The following is a 20,327-nucleotide window of genomic DNA, read 5'->3' on the forward strand; positions in this document are numbered from 1 at the left end:
AAGCAACAAAGACCTGTCTGTCACCTGTGCTACAACAAAAAAGCGACCAAAAATAGACCCCCCCTTCTCCTGTTAAAATGCCTGATAACTTATCCTTAGAAGTTTGGTTAGAGGAGATTAGAGCGCCCCCACCCTTTTATAGAGGAGACTAAAAAAGCGCTACAAAGGCTAGATGATAAATGGTTCATTGCAAAATAGAGATTCTCAGAAATAGAACAAAGAATTAGCAATGTAGAAGGTGAAATTATTAAAACTGTCAAAAGGGAGCAGGAAATATCTTCACTTAAACTTCAAGTTGAAGGTTTAGAAAATCAAAATGGCAGAATCCTCAGAACAATCTGAGTTGTTGAAAGTTAATATCCAGCAAGCTCAGGGGAGAAATGTTATCAACACTAAGGGGCCGATTCCGATCTTGCTCGGAATGGCTCAGAACGCTATCCGGCCGGGAAGAGTACGAGCCAGACGCATGTTTTCCGACTGATTCGTACCACTGTACGAGCGAGCAAGTACGATGCGGGAAATGTGAAATCGGCGACCGAGACGTTTCCAGGTCCGGATCGCTCCGTACGTGTCGGCCGTAACCGAACTGTGCCGTGCAATGGAGGCAAATTCCGACCGAGGCAGTACGATGCACACATCGGACAGCTGGATAGAGCCGAAGTTTCCGGCTCTCAAAACGTCCGACAAGCTGCCTTTGGGGGTCCGTGTCGGACCCCCCGTCACCCGCAGCCTTACGACTCGGACACAGGGGGAGACCCAAGGGTCTCCCCAACACAGGCATGTAAGGTGCAGATGGCACCAACGCATACTCACTGTAGGGGTCACCCTTGTGCTAGACGTACCCATTCAGTCAATTGAAGCCCATGTACACGTTGTACGACCGGCTCCCATTGACTTCTATGGGAGTCCAACCGAGCTGAGTCCGACAGTATGCGGCCGTACTCGCTCGGTCGGACTGCAGGAGTCTGGCTTGGTCAGAAAACACTCCGCATCCGGATTGGTCGGAGAGCTTTCCGGCCCAGATCGGAATTTGGCCCTTTATGTAATTCTAAGCCCGTTGCATCATAATATATTTTGGTGAAAATACTGATCTTTTAAAAGCTGTTGAAGCTGTAAGAGAGGAAAAGAACTTGAGTTGGCATGGCCCGAATATTTTTATTTCTAACAATCCTTGCCAGGGAGGAAATGGCGGTGGCAGGCTGACGGCTGCTGCGGGGCTCCGAGCTCTGGAGGCACCGCAGGCAGTTTTTATATGAATTTTCCCTATTCAGGAGCGGATTTTTCTGAAATATGCGGTGAGGAGTGGAGGGCATTGTTCTGGGAGTAGTATCGAAAGCATTTCTGAGTTTTTCTCTCCGTTTCTGTGCTTTCTTCGGAGGTCTGCGGTGAGTGCTCTCGGGCGCTAGGACCCCGGGGGAATGCGCAAGCGGTATTACGCTAGGAAGCGGAAGACGGAGGGGCTCGATCGAGCTGTCATCTGCGTCTGCTGGAGAGTTGCAGTAGTTGTTGCGCCGAACACGGGGGCCCTGCTTCGGTCTGAAAAGGAAAGGCGAAAACAAGAAACACCCCGAGACCAAAGTCTTGAAAGTCGAAGGAGTCTTTGGCATCGCTCCAGGGGGGTGCTTCTCTCCCGCTTCAGAGGCCCGTTGTGCTGGGGACATCTATCAACCTTAAGACTTTTGGGAGTGTGATACAGCGGTAAGGAGGTTCTAAGAGGGGAGGTCTGCATGGAGGCAGATATATCGACAGTAGCTGCATCTGTATTCCATCAAATCAGTTCCAGCAGAGCGAGCAGTGATACCAAGGGTAGTGGAGTAGTGGTGGGGCAGCCACTACAGATAGGCCTGGGGTTTTCCACTGCTGGTCCCAATCAACCTGAACGCTCTGTACCTAAAGAGAGAGGGGGAGAGATTAGGAACAGGTATCAGCTCAGGTCTAAACAAGACTTGAGGAGACAGGGGGTCTGGGACCTAGTAGGGACTTCAGAGAGAGGGGGACCTACGCCTATATCCCCATACAAACAGAAAAAGAAGGGGGGAACAAGGAAAGGTGGGACAGTCAAGGTAACTAAGCAGTTCCAGGCACTCCTTCGCTTAAAAGTTACTTCCAAATAATGGAGCATGTGGCAAGCTCTAAAGAAAAGTCAGGAGTAAAGGTAGTAGACGCAGACGCAGAAGCAGCAGTAGAAGAAGTAGGGGCGGTAGTTGCTGGGACCGTATCTCAACTAGGTAAAGCGGCCGCTCCCCTATCTTGGCCCTGAAGAATAGGTATGCCATACTCGAGTCGGCCCTTAATGAGGAGTGTTTAGAGGTCACGGTACACTCCAGCCCTGGTGATGGTGTTACAATAAGCTCCTAGGAGCCCCCTTCTTTATTATTAGTAGAACAGGAGCCTCCTGCTGTATTAACCTATGTGAGTTCAACTCCTGTTTCTGCTACAGCCCCGGTTCCATTGAGTTCTGAGGCCCATTCCATTCCTCAGATTCCCCAATTAACTCTAATTAAACCCCCATTTCAGTCTCTCCCCCTAGTAATCTTATTACCCAGGTCCCTGCTTTACCTACTAGCCGAGTATTGGCCGATGTTGAGGTTGAGAGGGATAGACATGGTTTTCTATTCCAAAAACTGAGTGAGGATTTACTGGAAAAGTTTGAGATTTCTGAGGGCAACCAAAGGGGGTTGCATGACAGATTTGACGCACTAGAGGCTAAGCTGGAGGGAATAGCGGTTCGAACCAGTTCGTTGGAGAGTAAAGTCACCGCACTCTCAGAAACAACCATAGGGAACTCTAAGGATATTCATGCTCTCAAAGCACAAAATCGAACACTAATGATGGACATGGAGAGACTGGAAACACAAAGTCGGCGGAACAATCTCAGAATCCTTAAAATACCAGAAGGAGAAGAAGTTGAGGACATTAAGGGGTTTGTTTGTAGGTTACTACGGGAAGGTGTACTAAAGGATTGGTTAGATATTGACCTAGAGGCCGAGATTCAGAGGGTGCACAGAGACCCTTTTAGGTTGCATCCGGATCGCAAAGCACCAAGGAAGATTCTGGTCTACTTCCAAACCTACAGGGTTAAGGAACTCATACTTAGCAGATGTCTCGCACGCTCAACTCTCCACTATCATGCTAACCCCTATCAAATTAGATCTGATATAGGGGGGAAGACGGCTCAAAGGCAGTTGGAGCTGGGTTCTAGGATGCCAGAACTTCATTCCCTGGGAGCTCAAGTTCAAATGAAATTCCCCGCTTTACTTAAGATTATGTGGAACAATACAATGCATAATTGTAACCACCCAAAGTAGGTCGACGAGCTGCTATCAAAAATGAGGAAATAATCAGATTCAAGCAATAACAAGATCAAGCAATTAAGAAATAGAGAAATATAAAGGGGGGAAAATGATAAGTGAATCGTACATTGTACTTTCACGAATTGAGGCAGCTAAATGTTGAATGTAAATGTACGTTGGTTGCACACACTTACACACCTACACTTAGTAGATAAGATATAAGAACTGTATAGTGTTCTTTCACCTCAGGTGGTTTAAAAAAAAAATGGGTCAATGTAAAAAAAAAATATAGGGGGTTAAACATATAAATAAAATATATTTAAAAAAAGAGAAGGATAAGTCACTCAGTAGGGAAGAAATTTCTTTTTCACGTAGGGTGGTGTTCTCGGGAGCGCAGAGCCCCCTAAGGCGTGTTCACGCCTGACATGATGGGAGGGTTCCTCGGGGGTGGAGGGGCGGGGGGGTCACAGGGGAGGGGGAGAAAATATAAAAATGTCCTCATATGCCATAAGTCTTTATGTTATCAGTTTAGAACGTGAATGTTGGCCACTGTTGGCTACTGGTGCGGTTGCATCAGACAATGGTTTCCGATATGGTAACCAGTAGTAAAATCCTTTCCTGGAATCTTAATGGCATAGGGAGTCGGAAGAAGCAATTAAGGGTGTGCGAATTCTTAAAAAATATCGAAGCCCATGTATACCTTTTACAAGAAACCCATTTAGAAGCCGAAGTGTGCTGTCAAGTGTTTGCAAAACTTAGCTGGGTACAGGAAGTTCTTTGCTCCAAGCAAAAGGGTTCCACTAGGGGGGTAGCTATAATTGTTCGTGCTAACAAGGGGATTAGGGTCCAGAACTGGGCCACTGACCAGTCTTGGCGATGGCTGGTGGCAGTCCTCACTATTGGTAGTTCCACCTTTTCGTGTGCTGTTTATTATGGCACCAATGAAGACAACTCTAGCTTTCTTCAGAAGTTAGAGGAGAGCACACGGCTCCAGTTATATTAGGGGGCGATTTTAATCTGATATTGGACAGCCAGTTAGATCGTACCTCTAAAGCTAAATATAACCCCCAAATATATCCCTTTTAGCTTTGAAGAATATTATGAAGGACTTTACCTTACAGGATGCCTGAAGAGTTAAGCATGGTACCCTTAGGGAATATTCTTTTTATAGTAAAAAGTATAGACAATACTCCAGAATAGATCTTTTTCTTTTAGACCAAGTGCTCTTGCCTGATATTGTTTCAATCTCATATATTCCAGTAGGTCTGTCGTACCATTCTGTGGTTGAGCTAAAAATCAATTTTAAGACTAGCCCTTTAGAGTATAGGTGGACCTTGGACGGAACAATTCTTTTAGACGAAGAGATTAAAATCAAAATCATGGGGAGTTTGTCGGAGTTTTTCCTATTTAATAGTGGTACAGCTTCAGAACAAACAGTTTGGGAAACACTTAAGTCTTATTTAAGAGGTATTCTGGGCTCACAGATGGTGTTGAAAAGAAAATCTAAGAAAGAAAAGGACATTCATGATCTTGATTTAATAAAAAAAAAGGAACATCAACTACAGTTAGCGGTTTTGGAGGATAGAGGAAGGATTCCTGCACTCGAAAAGGAGCTTTTAGAGTTGCAGATAAGCTTCAAAGCACGAGCTGATAAGATAATTAACGACAAGTGGGAAGTTAGTAAGCTCCGGAATTTTGACTATGGAGAGAAGTGTGGTTCCCTTCTGGCCTGGAAAGCTAGGACTGAGAGGAGCAGGAATAATATTAGCTCATTAATTCAGCGAGATTCGGGGTTGCTCCTAACAGAAGATGTTGAGATCAGGCGAGAGGCTAGAGATTTTATGGAGGAATTATACAAAGAAGATAGCAGACATGGGGTGGAAGAGCTGGAGCAGTGGTGGGCTTTGAGGGATCTGTCCCAGTTGAGTGAGTCTGATAAAGCTTCTTTATTCACCGAGATTACGGAAGGGGAGATACGGGCTCAGCTGAAAAAGATGTCCAGAAACCAGGCCCCGGTCCGGATGGACTGCCGACGGAGGTGTATAAGGACAATCTGGAAGAAATCCTAGCCCCACTACTGTTACTTTTTAACAAAATCTTTGTGCAGGGAGAGCATACTCCCGCTTCTTGGTCTGAAGCCACCATCACCTTGATAGCAAAGCCGAACAAAGATCCTAAAAAAATTGAGTGGTATAGACCTATTTCCCTTCTTAATTCAGATTTAAAAATGTATTCCGGTATACTAACATCTAGACTGGCGAAAGTAATTAAGTCCATAATTCATCCTGACCAGAGGGGGTTCATACCAGGCCATCAGCTTAACGAACTTACGTTTCAAGTTGTTGGAGCAATAGACGTAGCGATAGAGAGAGGACTGCCACTTGCCATTGTTGCGATAGATGCAGCAAAGGCATTTGACCAGGTCAATTGGCGATTCTTATGGAAAACTATGGCAAAGTTTGGGTTCCCAGCTACTTTTATTAAAGGGGTTGAGACATTATATAGGGGTCCCCGGGCTAAAGTATTGGTTAACGGCAGCTTGACTAAGTGGTTGAATATTTTAAGGGGAACGAGGCAGGGTTGTCCTCTGTCTCCCCTCCTCTTTGATATTTATATCGAGCCCTTTGTCTGCTCCTTGAGATCAGATCCAGTAATTACACCGTTTAAAATGGGGGACTTGGTGCTGAAGACAGCATTATATGCTGAGGATCTTCTCCTTTACACGTCCAATCCTGTTGAGGCCATTCCCAGGCTATTTGAATTGGCCGAAGATTTCGATACAGTGTCGGGGTACAGAATCAATAAAGATAAAACCGATATAATGAGTTGGAACACCCTGGTCCCGACACCAGAAGCTAAACTAAAAATCAGATACCTGGGAATATACCTTACGCATAAATTAGAGGATGTTTCGAAAACTAGTTGGCAAGCGGTGGTAAAGGAGGTGAGGAAGTTGTTGACCAGATGGAACACTCTACCTCTTAACATCTATGGTAGAGTGAACCTGGTAAAAATGATAATTCTGCCTAAAATTACCTTCTTATTCAACTCCATTCCCCTAAATGTTAATAAACTTGCCTGGAGGAAATTGAGGACGGGATTGAAACTAGGTGGGCTGGCTCTCCCTGATTTACTTTTTTATTGTTATGCTTTTCAGTTTAAGAATTTTAGACTTTTGGCAAATGAGTTGGACTCTTCATCGCACGGTCGTCTCTTTCAGGCTATGTTATCAGACCTGCCACAAGGCTTAGATTTCTTTATATATAAATTCAGGGACCAGGGTTTTTTTAAGAAGGTCCGTCTGAAGCTTCTACAAGCGGCACTTAAAAATTGGCAATCAATACGTAAAATTTTGGAGATCCCCTACTACCATTCTCAGGCCCCAATATGGGACTCTCCGGGTACCCCTGATTGCCTATTAGATCGGCTGGCTCTTCCATTGAGAGCAGCAGGCTTTACGAAATGGAGGGACCTGTGTAATAACTCTGTACTTTTAGACTGGGAATCCCTATCGAATTTAACAGGGGGCACCATTACAAGATTTAAATTCTATCAGTTGTCTTCTTGGTGGGGGAGGCAGTGCTGGGCAAAAGATGAGGAGACACAAATTCTGGAACTAATTAGTAGTGGGAGAGGATGGAAGGGGGAGATAGCTTTTTGGTATAATACACTAGTGGGAGCGAAAGATAATTTGGAAGCTGAAATTACCAAGCTATGGGACAATCTCTTAACTCAGAACCCCGAAGAGATGTTGAAGGTTTGGACAGACACATTTACACTTTCACAAAAAATTATAAAACCTTCCAACCTTAGAAGGAACCACCTGTTTACCGCATATAGGGCTTACTGGACCCCTGTGAAATTATCCAAGATCTCAGCAGAAGAGTATTATTGTCCAAGATGCAGGCTCTCTTCTGCGGACGACTGGCATATGTTTGTTGATTGCCCAGAAATTATGAGTTACTGGAGACAAGTGTGTGGGTTTCTAGAGGAGGTAGTACTAACATCGATCACTTGTAGTCCCAGATTGATCCTTTTTGGTCTCCCTCAGGACTATGATATTAGAAATAGTACCTCACAGTTTATTTTTTATGTTATTGTTATTGCTAGGAGGGAGATATGTAGGGAATGGAAGTCTCTAAACCCTCCCAGATTCGCAGACTGCCTAAGGAATATCATGGCTGTTAGCCATTTAGATATGCTGTGTGGTGGGGAAAGTGCCACTAAGATCTGGTCTCCATTAAAAGTATGGTCTGAGAGATAACACACAATGAGTCCGATGATTATGCCAGAGGTTTAGTGGTCCTGTCCTCCCGAAGGGGCAAGGTACATCGATAATGGGAGTTGGACTAGGAGACGACCTACCTCTGGGTGATTTCCGTAGGCCATGCACAGACTCCAGGGCGGAATAAATTGGTTTGTGCTGATGGCCCGGAGAAAGCCCATCTAGAGTTGATATTCCCTGGTGGCATGTATGAGGAAAAAAAAAAAAGAATATTTTTATTTCTCAAAATGTTGGAAGACACCAAGAATTTCTGGACTTGAGAGCTCCTTTAAGAAAGCTTAATGCTAGAATAAAACTGTTACTTATTCTGACTCTACTAAACTTAGAGAATACATCTGTAGTCAGAGAGATGGTTACATTGATATTTCTAAACAGATTTGCTTAAATGTTCTTCTGTTTATATATTAATGTTTCTGTTGTAATCATAAAATGTGTTTATTCTTCACATGTGGAATGTTATTTCACTTATGGAATGTCATGTGAATTTTTTCAAAAATTTCTTTTTATAGTTTTGTGTAACCCTTGTGACTCTTTATTTTGCATTCTGTTATGTTCCCTAATGAAGGTTCTCGTCTGTTGGGATGGAACATGAGCTACCTGCATGCGTTATTCACCATACCCTATGGTAATTCCCGTTGTTTTTAAGGTTACCTTTGTTGTCTGTATCTTTTGATATGTGACTTCCTGTTGTTGTATATGTATTTATCTTTGTTCTCCCTTTTCTATCATTTTTTTTCATTTTCAGATCTGTTATTTATTTTAAGCAATGTAGTGATGTTAATGGAATTAAGTAGTACTCATAATTTCATGGAATGTCAAAGGCCTACATAACCCAATTAAACATCAAAGAGTGTTAACTCATCTTTCCAGATGACATAGATATTGCCTTATTACAAGAGACTCATCTAAATGATGTTGAATCTGAAACATTTAAAAGAAATTGGGTAATTCAGGTTGTGAGCCATTTGGCAAGGGGGGTGTCTGATCATTCACCGATTTGGCTCCGGTTGCGGATGGGACAGGGTGATGTGAGTAGGGTTGCACCGATTAATGCATGGCGCTTGAAGGACTCCGCTACTAAGAGGGAACTAGTGCGTGTCACGGATCGTTATTTTCTGGAGAATGAGGTATCGGTTTCATCAAAGTGCTCCCTGTGGGAGGCCTACAAAACTGTTGCCAGGGGGGAGGTCCTCTCCCTAATCGCTGGGCAGAAGAAGAAGAGCAGGGCGGAAATAGACAGGGTGGAGGCGGAGCTCTTGGTTTTGGAGAATGCTGTTTCCTCCGGGAGTGATTCCGGGGCAGGGCACAGTTTCGGGTTGCTCCAGGATGATTGCAGGGCTTTGACGCATGACAGCGCAAGGGCGCAGCATGCTACTACGCAGAGTCGAGTGTATGAACATGGTGATAAGGCCGGGAAATTGATTGCATGGTTGGAGAAGGGTGATTGGGGGTCTCGGTTGGTGCCGGAGCTGCACATCGCGGGTGCGGCTGCCACGACGGATCCGCAGTTGATTGTGGACAAATTTGCCCGGTATTTTGAGGAGGTTTATACGTCGGCAAGGGGCTACACAGAGGAGGACAATGCCGAAATGATACGCAATATCCCAATGCCGGTTCTATCTCTTGAGCATAGGGAATTTCTGGATTCACCCCTCACGAACGACAATGTGGCGATGGCTATTAGAGGGGTTCATTCTGGGAAGGCTTCGGGCCTGAACGGTCTCCCCATTGAACTGTTTAAACCACATGCCAATCGCTTGGCTCCGTACCTCAAAGACATGTATATAGAAGTAGAGACCGTGGTGTTTTGCCCTATGATCAGCGCCTCGCGAATATTGTGGTAATATATAAGGAAGGTAAGCCGCGTCTGGACTGCTCTTCTTATCGCCCAATCTCCCTCTTGAATGTAGAGCCTAAGGTGCCTGCCAAATTGCTTGCCGCCCGTCTGGTGAAGGTTATCACGACGCTGGTTCATCCGGACCAGTCTGGTTTTATGCCGCGTCGGAATACCGCCCTCAATGTCCGTCGGCTACATGGAGTGGTGGCGGGTGCGTCACGCGTCCATGAACCGGCGGCGCTGTTGTCCTTAGACGCCACTATGGCGTTCGATAGAGTTGAGTGGTCGTACCTTTTTGCGGTTTTGGAGAAGTTGGGGTTTGGGCCCGAATATATTGGTTGGGTTCACCTTCTTTATTCTGCTCCCCTGTTCCGTGTGGTTGTGAACAATCATAGGTCCCGGGATTTTTCGCTTAGGAGGGGCACTCATCAGGACTGTCCCCTCTCCCCACTTTTGTTCGCCTTGGCCCTGGAGCCGCTCGCAGCTTGGGTACAGTGGGACCGTTCGATTAGAGGATTGCGTTGGACATTGGAATGGGAGGATAAGATCTTACTGTATGCTGATGACATCCTGCTGTATCTGACCACCCCTCACAGCTCGCTGATAGCTTTTATGGATATTCTTGCTATTTTTGGGAGAACCTCGGGCTTCACTATTAACTGGGCGAAGTCGGTCCTCTTTGTGTTAAGTGGTGGTCCGCCCAGGGTGCTAGCGAATTGTCCGGTGAGATTGGAATTGGTGAGCTTTCGTTGTCTGGGGATCCAGATATCAAAGGATCTTAAGGTCCACTTTAGTTTGAATCTGGCGCCTATGTTGGCCTGATTGCGTAGTGACGTTGCGAGGTGGAAAGCGTTACCGCTCTTCTTGCTGGGCCGGGCGGTCCTCTTTAAGATGATGGCTGTCCTGTGCTTTTTGTATGCCCTGCAGAATTTCTTTGATCCGGTACCCCAGTCGTATTTTAACGAGATCGAATCTTTGCTGCGCAGCCTTCTGTGGGAGGGGAGGCCGCGTATTGCATTGTCTAAATTAATGTTGCCCTGGTATGATGGGGGTATCGGTTTGCCTAACATCAGGAAATATTATTGGGTGTCCCAGTTGGCTCCTATTAATCACGCAATTTATGGTTCTCCGGTTGATCCGGGCTTCGCGATGGACCATGGCCAGGTGCCCGGGGGAGAATACACTAGAGTGTTGTTTGTGAAGCGTAGTCGTTTCCCTTTGGTGGGTCCTACAGCGACAGCGACGAAGGTATGGCATGAGGCGAATAGGGCCCTTAAATGGGAGGGGCGTATAACACTGGCTACGCCTTTGTGGAGCTCGGAGATGTTGGGGAACCTCTGGAAAACGAAAGGGTTTGACCGTTGGGATTTGATTGGTATTACACAGGTGCGAGATGTCTGGGGAAAGGATGGGGTGTTAACCTTTGAAGAGATGCAGGCCAAGTACCAGTTGCATGAACATGAGCGGTATCGATATCTTCAGGTTAGCCATGCATTGAGAGCTGTTGTCCCTCGTGGCGAGACACCTCTGGTGGCCTCCCCGCTAGAGGACCGATTGTTGGATGGTTATTTGCCCACCAAGGCCATATCGTTGATCTACAAAAAGCTGATCAACCACTCTGAGGATCCCCTGGTGAAGCTTAGGGAACAAGGGGTTGCTGATGGTTTTGTTTTGGATGAGGAGGACTGGAGGGAGGCGGTCTCTTCCCCTAGGGTGACGGCGGTCCCGATGAGGCTTCGTTTGGTGCAACTCAGGATTCTCCACTGCTCCTATACTATGGGGCCCGCACTGTTGAGGATGGGGTTGGCCGGGACTGCAGAGTGTCGCAGAGGGTGTGGGATGCCTGGAACGTTCCTTCATGTTTTGTGGGAGTGCGAGAGGGTCAGAGACTTTTGGACGAGGGTACATGTAAAGATGAGTGAAGTGTGGGGTGTGCGGATCGAGTTGGAGGCACGTCGCTGTTTACTGGATGTTTGGGAGCCCTCTGACCTCTTGAGTCATGGTAAACTCTGGGTCACTCTCGCTTGTGCGATAGCCAAGCGTAATATTGCACAGCTCTGGGGTGCTGTCCGGGCACCTCGGGTTGGGAAGTGGATGGAGAACCTTGATTGGTGCATGTTCCGGGAGAGGTCTGTGTATGCGGCTAGGGGGCGACCCCGTAAGTGGGGAAAGATCTGGGGTGTTTGGAATACCTACCGTGGTGATATTTGTGCACCGCCCGATATGGATCCTGCCAGTGTGGAACCGGAAGACATCTAGGCCCATTCATTATCCTTTGTAATATTTGTATAATGTGGAGGTCTATGTTCTCTATGATTACATTTGCAGTCACTCTGGGCGCTCTGGTCAGTTTTGGTTTGTGTATTGTCTTCTTTTATTCAATAAAAAGATTTTTTTTTAAATTAAAAAAATTTAAAAAAGAAATTGGGTACATAATTTTGGTTACTCTCCAGCTTTGGGTAAAAAGAATGGAGCCACTATATTATTCTACAGATCTCCTAATATTGTTTTGAATTCTCACAAACAATTGATTCAGAAGGAAGATGGTGCTTCACTCATGTTACATACTCCTGTTCCAGTTATTGGTGACCCTTTATCACTATTTAATCTATTTGGTCCTAATACTGTTCAATAATAATTTGGTCTTCTGTACATATTATGAAAACACTGTGATGAAGATAATATAATTATAGCAAGTGGTTGCAATTGCCATTTGATTCCCGTTTAAATAGAAAATCAGATCCTAAAAGTATTCCTAATAAATTCTACAAAATGTTCATCAAAATTATTAAACAGAGAGCACTCTCAGACTCATGGAGAATTTATAATACCAATAAATTAGAGTGTAGATATTATTCACAGTACACCATTTACATTCTAGAATAGATCATATTTTTTATAGAAGGAATCTTACTAATAATCTATTACATTCTGAAATTGGCTGTATTTTGATTTTGTAGCATGCCCCAGGTTATTCAGATTTTTATCTATTGCTGAGATTGTGAGGGGGAAAGGAATAACAGATGGAAAATAAATCCTGCATTTGTTAACCGCGGCGGCAATTCCGCCGCGGTGCAGCAGTTTAGCGGAGTGGGCTAGTTGCAAAACAGGTGACAAAACACTAGGGAGCAGATTTATGTCGGACTTGCGCCACGTTTACGCCGCCGTTGCGTCACGCAACAGCGGCCTAAACGTGACGCATCCCTGTGACCCATTTACAACGTGATGCATCTAGGCAGATGCGTCACGTTGTAAAGCCCTGCGCCACATGTGGGCGTTCCGGCGCAGGGTGGGCGTTCCGGGGCAGGTGAGCCTCGCAAAAGTGCCTGCGTGAAATCTACAAGATTTCACGCAGGCACTTTTAGGCCAATGCTGCATCAAAACCCTGCGCCTGCTTGAAGCAGGCGTAAGGCTTGACATAGCATTGGACAGATAGGGCACACCAGAGCATTGCTGGAGCTGCATCGCGCTTGCGACGCAACTCCAGCAATGCGCCATCTTTACGGCACAGATGCGTCACTCATCTGTGCCGTTTTTGCCCCATGGTGCGCCGCATTGTAAATGCGGCGCACCATGGGTGGGGAAGCTGCGGCGCACAATAACTGGGGATGCGTCAGTTATTGTAAATCTGCCCCAAAAGGCCTTATTATGACTGCAGCAGTCCATCCGACTGCCGTAGCCATGGTGGTCTGACCACTCCCATTACAACGTCGGACTGCGGTCGGACCGCATTGGCACCGTCGCAACCACCAGGAATCAGAGATCCCTGGGGGCGTTGCGGCAGACTTGAAGCAGCAATAAGCTAGCCGGGCTGCTGCTGGCCTGCCAAACATATAACATGTTTCCTCACCACCACACTTTTTGTGGCAGTGCAATTGCTATGAAAAGTGTGGCCATGAGGAAACAAAGGGGTCCCTACAGCGCCCCCTTGGCCTCTTTACCATGGAATGCATGCAGTGGATACATGTTGTGCACCCCCTGTCTGCCTGCATCTCCAGTTCCTGCAGGACATAGACTTGACAGTCTATGCCCTGCAGAAACTGCCTTTAAGGCTCCCATTGCGGTGCCTTTTTTCAAAGGCACCGCCATGGGACCCCCAAAGAACTGCCTGCCAGTGACTTTAAAAATCATACTCTGGCTGGTGTTTCTTATGGCTTTGGCAGTCTCGGAGGGAGGCAGAGATGTGGTGGCCCCTCTCTAAGACCGCCAAAGGCAAAATAAGGCCCTTAATGCTTTGCCTATTTGGCACAATAAAATTATTAAAAATGAATAAAAAAACTTTAGCTAGGAAAAGCTGGACTGACAGATTAAATTGTGGGTTTAAACAGCTTCTTGATAATGGTGATTGGCCCTCTTTTGCCCATTTATAAGACAAGTATAATATCTAAAATTGTGTTTAAAATAATATATCAGATTGAATAAAGCCATTTACATTTTTTAACAAATGGTTCCTATGCAACAGCTTTTAACTATTTGTACATTGTTGTTAATTTATGTCATTTTAATTTGCCCCTTAGAGATTCAGCAATATATTCTTTATTAAAGTATGTTACAGGGATATATCACGTCCGAAAGTTCTGGGTGCCGTCCGAACTTTCGGACGTGATATATCCCGACCAGGCTACCAGAGTTCGGGTGTGTGACAAGTACCCCATTACCAAGTGGGTTTGACGTCATTCTATGGAAACTCGTGTTGTGTAATGTGGCTGAGTATTTCCAATTCGTACTATCAATCACCGATATCGTGGAAACACTACTATATGTGTCTACCCATGAGGGAACTTCCTATCGTTGACCTATTTTACTGAACTACACTATTAGCTCTCTTTTTGCATATTGGGGAGATTATAACGGCTAGTGCAACTTCAGTGGATGCTCTACATGGCTTTCAGGAACCTTGAGAAGTTTCATCATCTTCTGATACTACATAGCCAATTTAGCCTTGAAAAAGTCCTTTAGAGACGAAACACGTGTCGGCTGTTCTTGTGTTGTGCCTATGTGTCAACATTTGAGAAGATTCAAGAATAAAAACCGTGTTGTTTTCACTTGAGTGACGTTTTTGCTGTTTTTCTAATTGCTGACTCACTGGAGTCAGTGCTGTTACCTTATTTTTGCTGTGCTCTGTCTACTTGTTTATTAGGTGCGTTGGCCACTGCTCACCTGAGGTGCGTCGCCCTGCACTTCGCTGATGTGCATAACTGAGTGCTCATATGAGGTGCGTCATCCAGGGCTCCCCTCATGTCCATCACTCAAGCTCGTATGAGATTCTTGACCCAGTGTTCCTCTGACGTGCATCACTCAGTCCTCGTATGAGGTACTGGCCGTTGCGGACACCGGGCAATCCCCCGGTGTGCCGCAAGGGTGGGGGCCGGTTTTGGGCCCTTGGGGGCCGTTTTTGTTACAGGACCGTTTTTGCAGCATAATCGGCCCTGTAACAAAATCGGCCGAAAACCTGCCCTGGCAAAGAGATGCGTCACCCAGGGCACCCCTGATGTGCATCACTCAGTCCTCGTATGAGATGCATCACCCAGTACTTCCCTGATGTGCATCACTCAGTGCTCATATGAGGTACGCTGCCCAGTGCTCACCTGATGTACATCACTCAGTGTTCTTGTGAAGTGCATTAGCCACTGCTCCCCTGATGTGCATCTCTTAGTACTCGTATGCGGTGCGTCGCCCAGAGCTCCCCTGATGTAGATCACTCGGGGCTCCTATGAGATGCTTCGCCCATAGCTCCCCTCATGTGCATCACTCAAGCTCGTATGAGATGCTTCACCCAGTGCTCCCCTGATGTGCATCACTGTCTGCTAGCATGAGGTGCCTTGCTCTGCTCTCCCCTGATGTGCATGACTCAGTGTTCGTATGAGGTGCATCACTCAGTGTTCCTCTGATGTGCAACACTCAGTGCTCCTATGCACACTTAAGGAGTATATTCTCAAGAACGTGTGCTAAACATCACCAAAAAATGCGTTCGCACTTTTACACATCGCAGCTGATCGCGGGAAAATAACCTCATGTTAACATGGAATTCACAACAAGGCGGTAGCATGCGATAGTCTGCCGAAACTGCGGCCAATGTCCGCGATATAACCACTTTGACGGCGTTAAAAACACAATCCCCAACAAGAAAAAACATGCGATAGGCCAAAGCACGATAAGGAAATCAGCAATAAGCAGCGCCAGGCCTGCAATACACACATGGCAAGCGGGAAAAATCTAAATAAAAGTAGGAAAAGCAACCAAACACAAACTTGGCAACACCCAAGCACCATGGAGGCGGCATGTGCAGAGGACGAGCGTAATCCCACAAGCACCCCAGACAACCAGCCTGGGACCTCGGGGACAGGGAAGGGCAAGGACAAGAAGAAGAGGAAGATGAAGTTCAGTTTGCAGAAAAACAGGATCCTGATTACGGAGGTGATGGAACACCATCAACAACTGTTCGACACCGTGTCATTGGGAACAAAAAATGGGATATTGCGGAACATCGTGGACAAGGTGAATGCCGTCGGAGAGCACAGGAGGTCAGTGGACGAGGCCAAGAGGCGATGGATTGACATCAAGCGAAAGACCAAGGAGAAACTCGCAGCCAACCAGAAGGCAGCAATGCAGACTGGAGGTGGGGGCCCAGCGCCACAGCTTGTGCTGGATGACATGGAGGAGCTGGTGTCGACAGTCATCAGTGTGGAGACTATGGCCGGAGTCGGGGGACCGGACACTGCTCGACAGGACACAACACAACCGCAAAAGGGTGAGTGACCACCAGGTACTGGGGGGACGGGTGGAGAAGGCCACAATGGCACACATGCACAATCAAGCAGAGCACAGTGCACACCCACAATGACTCATGGCCCTGATCCACACACTGTCACAATGTACAATGCCATGCTGTCTAAATGTCAACATGTACCATGCGGCTACATACATTTGGACACATTATAATACACCATCTCCCCTTCACATTGCAGGGGCACCATCAACATCCCTTGCAGATCGGTACCAGCCACTCACTGATAACGAGGAGAATACCGCCAGCATCAATACCCAAACCCTCCAAAACATCATGGACATCATCCGCAACTCACCTCCAGGATCAGGGCAGCCCAGCTGCATTGAGGAGACCCCACCCACTACCCAAAGCACCCAGCAGGAGGCACCTACAGCCCCGGCAGTCTCCCAAGACCCCCTGGAACAACACATGGCTTTCCAACGCCCTGTGCTGAAGAGCCAGAGGGAGACGGCTGAGCAGGTGCAGGTGGGGTTCGGCCTTAGGCTGCCAAAATGGATGCCATCCCCATCACAGACCAGCTCCAGTCCCTAAAGGACACCTATGGCCCCCTCCATGGTCTCCATGGAGCACTGACTGGCATCGTTGGAGTCATGACGCAGAGAGAAGAACACCTGTCCGCTCAGACTGGCTCCAGTGATTCCAGCCTTTAGCTGGCACACATGGGGAGGCTCATGGAGGACACGGTGCTAATGGAGGCAGAAAGGATGGCAGCCACCGCTGCACATCAGTGAGATGTAGCTGGGATCTACCATGCCCTGCAGATCCTCATCATGGCACTGCTGCCACAAGGCATGGCGCTGATGAATGCTGCTGCCCGCACACCGTCCACATAGCCGCCCCCCTGGTGTGTCAGTGCCTCACAGTACGGCAAGCGTATCCACTCCGGCACCTGATGTGCCACTGCCACACAGTGCTGCCGACAATTCACCTTCGGCCCCTGATGTGTCAGTGGGACACAGTGCCGCAGCCAGTACTGCCACACCCACAGGTGAGGCAGGGCACACAACTGAGGATGAGGACGTGCATGGGATTGTTGTCAGAAGGCGGCAGTAGCATTCATCTCCGCCACCTGGCCTGTTTCTGCTTGGTGTCGCACATGGTCTCATGACCTCCCACTGACCCCCGATACACTCCGCTGCACTCACCTTGGACCGCGATATGGACGTCCATATACTGTTTGATGACCAATGACACGGCGACCAGACTACGGACTGTTCCCTTCTTCTTCCGCAGTACCTGTCGTCCCTGGATGGACTCTGGCTCGCCCTCCACGGGGCCATATTGTGTGGTGTGCTTGGCATGGCCCTGTATCGCTCCAGCTGCAACACTCCACTGGATGTGCAATAAACATCCAGTAACACACTGCTGTGTCATGTCTTTCATCATTCCTGCATGATTGTGTGGATGGTAGTGGGGACAGTGATTTCCCTTACGTCAATGATGCTCATCTAGTTGGATGCCTGTCACCGTGTGCTACATTGCCTATTGTGTCCCGGTTGCCGTGGACACTACAACAGGGACACACGCATTAGTCACTTCCTTGTCCGGACATTGGCTGAACCACGCCCAGAGCCCCCGAGTCATTGTTGCAAGCCCTGTGCTGGTCTGGTATACGCCAGGCCAGAACACTCCGCTTATGCTCCGAGGGGGTCCACATACTTACCTGTCGCAGGCGTTTTCGCTGGTGGTGTGAGGGTCACTGGTCTAGTTGTCAGCATGTCATGGCCACTCCCTGAGGGTAGATCTGCGCACACATCGCACCCATCCGGCACAGGCGTCATGGGCCATGTGACCCCACAAATATAATGGGCCGACAACGTCACATTTCGGTCTGCCGGTGGTGACTGGATGACGGACGAACTACTGTGCTCAATCATAAAGGGCCCATGATTTGCTGTGCACAGGGTTGGTGGCACCCAAGGCCTTGCGACCGACACAGGACTACCACCATGTGGCGCTGACTGGCGTTGTACAGGATTGGTGGCACACATAATTGCTGAGGGAGTGTGCAGCCTGCGATGATGAGTGCACTGATGTGGTCTCCGCCAATGATGACTCAGGACTCTGCGTCATGTGTGGGACCTGCTGGGTTTGCTGGGCGGACCCGCATGATGTGGATCATGCCATGTGGCGTGACAGGGGCCTGGAGCTTGCACGGGCATGCAGTGTGCCTACTGATGGACACACCGGTGGCAGCAGGTGAGCAGTGGGGCCTGTGTGTGCAGGGGTGGTGGTTTCTCTCTCTACCTTCCCTCTCTCTCTCTCTCTCTCTCTCTCTCTCTCTCTCTATCCTTTCCCTCTCTCTCTCCCCTCTCTCTCACTTCCTACTCTCTCTCGCTCTCTCACTTCTCTCTGTCTCTCTCCCTCACTTCCCTCTCTCTCACTTCCCTCTCTCTCTCCCTTCCCTATCTCTCTCTAACTTCTCGCTCTCTCTCTCCCTTCCCTCTCGCTCTGTCTCTCTCACTTCCCTCTCTCTCGCACTTCCCTCTCTCACTTCCCTCTTTCCCTTCCCTCTCTCTCTCACCTCCCTCTCTATCTCACTTCCCTCTCTCTCTCTTTCTCACTTCCCTCTCTCTCTCCCACTTTCCTCTCTCTCTCACTTCCCTCTCCCTTCCCCCTCACTCTCACTCACTTCCCTCTTTCTCTCTCCCTTCCCTCTCTCTTTCTCTCTCTCTCTCCCTTCCCCCTCTCTCTCCCTTCCTATCCTTTCCTCTCTGGCTCACTTTCCTTTTCTGCTTCTCTGTGTCTCGCTCCTTTGATGTGCGTGAACTACTCACCCTTACGGGTCTCAAGGCGCTGGGGGCCGTTGTGGAAATTAAGTAAGCTATTGCCCAGAGTCACATGGTGCTGAGCTGAGCTGCCACAGGAGCCGGGGATCGAACCGTGAGCCCTGTGCTCTGAAGTCAGCTGACCTGGCTGCTGCACCACACCTCTCCACAATGCCGTGCAGATGCTTCTTCCTCTCAGAGGGATGTAGCATCACTCCGTCTCTTTCATGGTCTATCATCAGTGCTCTCCTGCCTATTGTGTGCTGGCTATCACAATCCCTCCGATAATAAATGCATTGGTGGTTGGGTGTAAGAGGGGGATGAAGCTCCTGTGCAGTAGGCTCAGTTCCATGAAAATGAGGTCTACTGGGGGGCAGGGTTTTCCAACATGCATTTCACTTAGTACAATTAACATTACATAAATAACACATTTGAGTCCCAGATGGGTAAGCCTATCATTCTGTACTTGGAAAGTACCAACAATGAGTTGTGATTATAACTCCTATCTACAGTGCTTCGCTATTAGGAAGGGACGCCCAAAACACACCCTTTCCTAATACTAAAACGCAAACCCAATTTGCGATTCGGTTAATAGTTTAGTGAATCACAAATAGGGCTTTGTACATGTGAAAAAGCCTTTCTGCATTCGCACACAGGCCGATTCTGCGAATCAGCCCGTTTGCGACCTCAAGAAGCCTTTGTACATGTGGCCCAAAATTCTAATGTCTCTTTATTGCTCATTCACCTTCTGAACTCTAGCATGGTTATTTCTTGGGTTGCTGCAGCACCCCCTGCAGCCCTACTTCCAGTGCCTATGATTTACGGCCACTCCCCCATTGCACAGGCTGTACAGTGTAGTCAGGAACAATCACGATGAACCCTGCAAGGTGATTCTATGGCAGTATCTGAAGCTGCCAACTCTACTGAGTCAATGGCTCCACTAATCACCTGATTGAACACCAGAGAGCCTTCTTGTGCCTTGGCAGATTGTCAGCAAAGGATTTGGACCACCTCAAATTTCTCACCCATCCTAGGAGGACAGCAGTCTTTAGTGCTGTAGCTGCTCATCTGCACAGCTTTTGATCAGCTGTATACTTAGGGGCAGAGGCATGCCTCCTTTTAACAAGCTGACATTTAACAGAGTCCACATTGGAAACTGTTATGAGAAAATCCGTGTGTGGAAGAGGAGGCTTATATTTCTTTAGCAACTGTGAGGTAACTGCTTTGATAGTGATAGATAAAATGAATTTCTCCTCCGTTAAATTCAGTAAACCAGGTATCAAAGCAGGGGTCTTGGCAATGGACGACTTTGAAGCATCTCCATATCCTTGGGCCAGAGCCAGAGCAATATTCA

At 47.6% G+C, this 20,327-nt stretch overlaps 1 long non-coding RNA gene across 5 annotated transcripts in view; it reads left to right on the forward strand.

Annotated features, from left to right (window-relative positions):
* Window positions 1-20,327, forward strand: part of LOC144772355 (uncharacterized) — a 250,308-nt gene that overhangs the window by 82,128 nt on the left and 147,853 nt on the right. For all 5 annotated transcript variants that reach the window (XR_013599727.1, XR_013599726.1, XR_013599728.1 and 2 more), the window contains one exon: window positions 8,144-8,203. This is a non-coding gene — a long non-coding RNA (uncharacterized LOC144772355). The remainder of the gene's footprint in view (window positions 1-8,143; window positions 8,204-20,327) is intronic.

This window comes from Lissotriton helveticus, chromosome 8, assembly GCF_964261635.1.
Source record: "Lissotriton helveticus chromosome 8, aLisHel1.1, whole genome shotgun sequence".
NCBI lineage: Eukaryota > Metazoa > Chordata > Amphibia > Caudata > Salamandridae > Lissotriton > Lissotriton helveticus.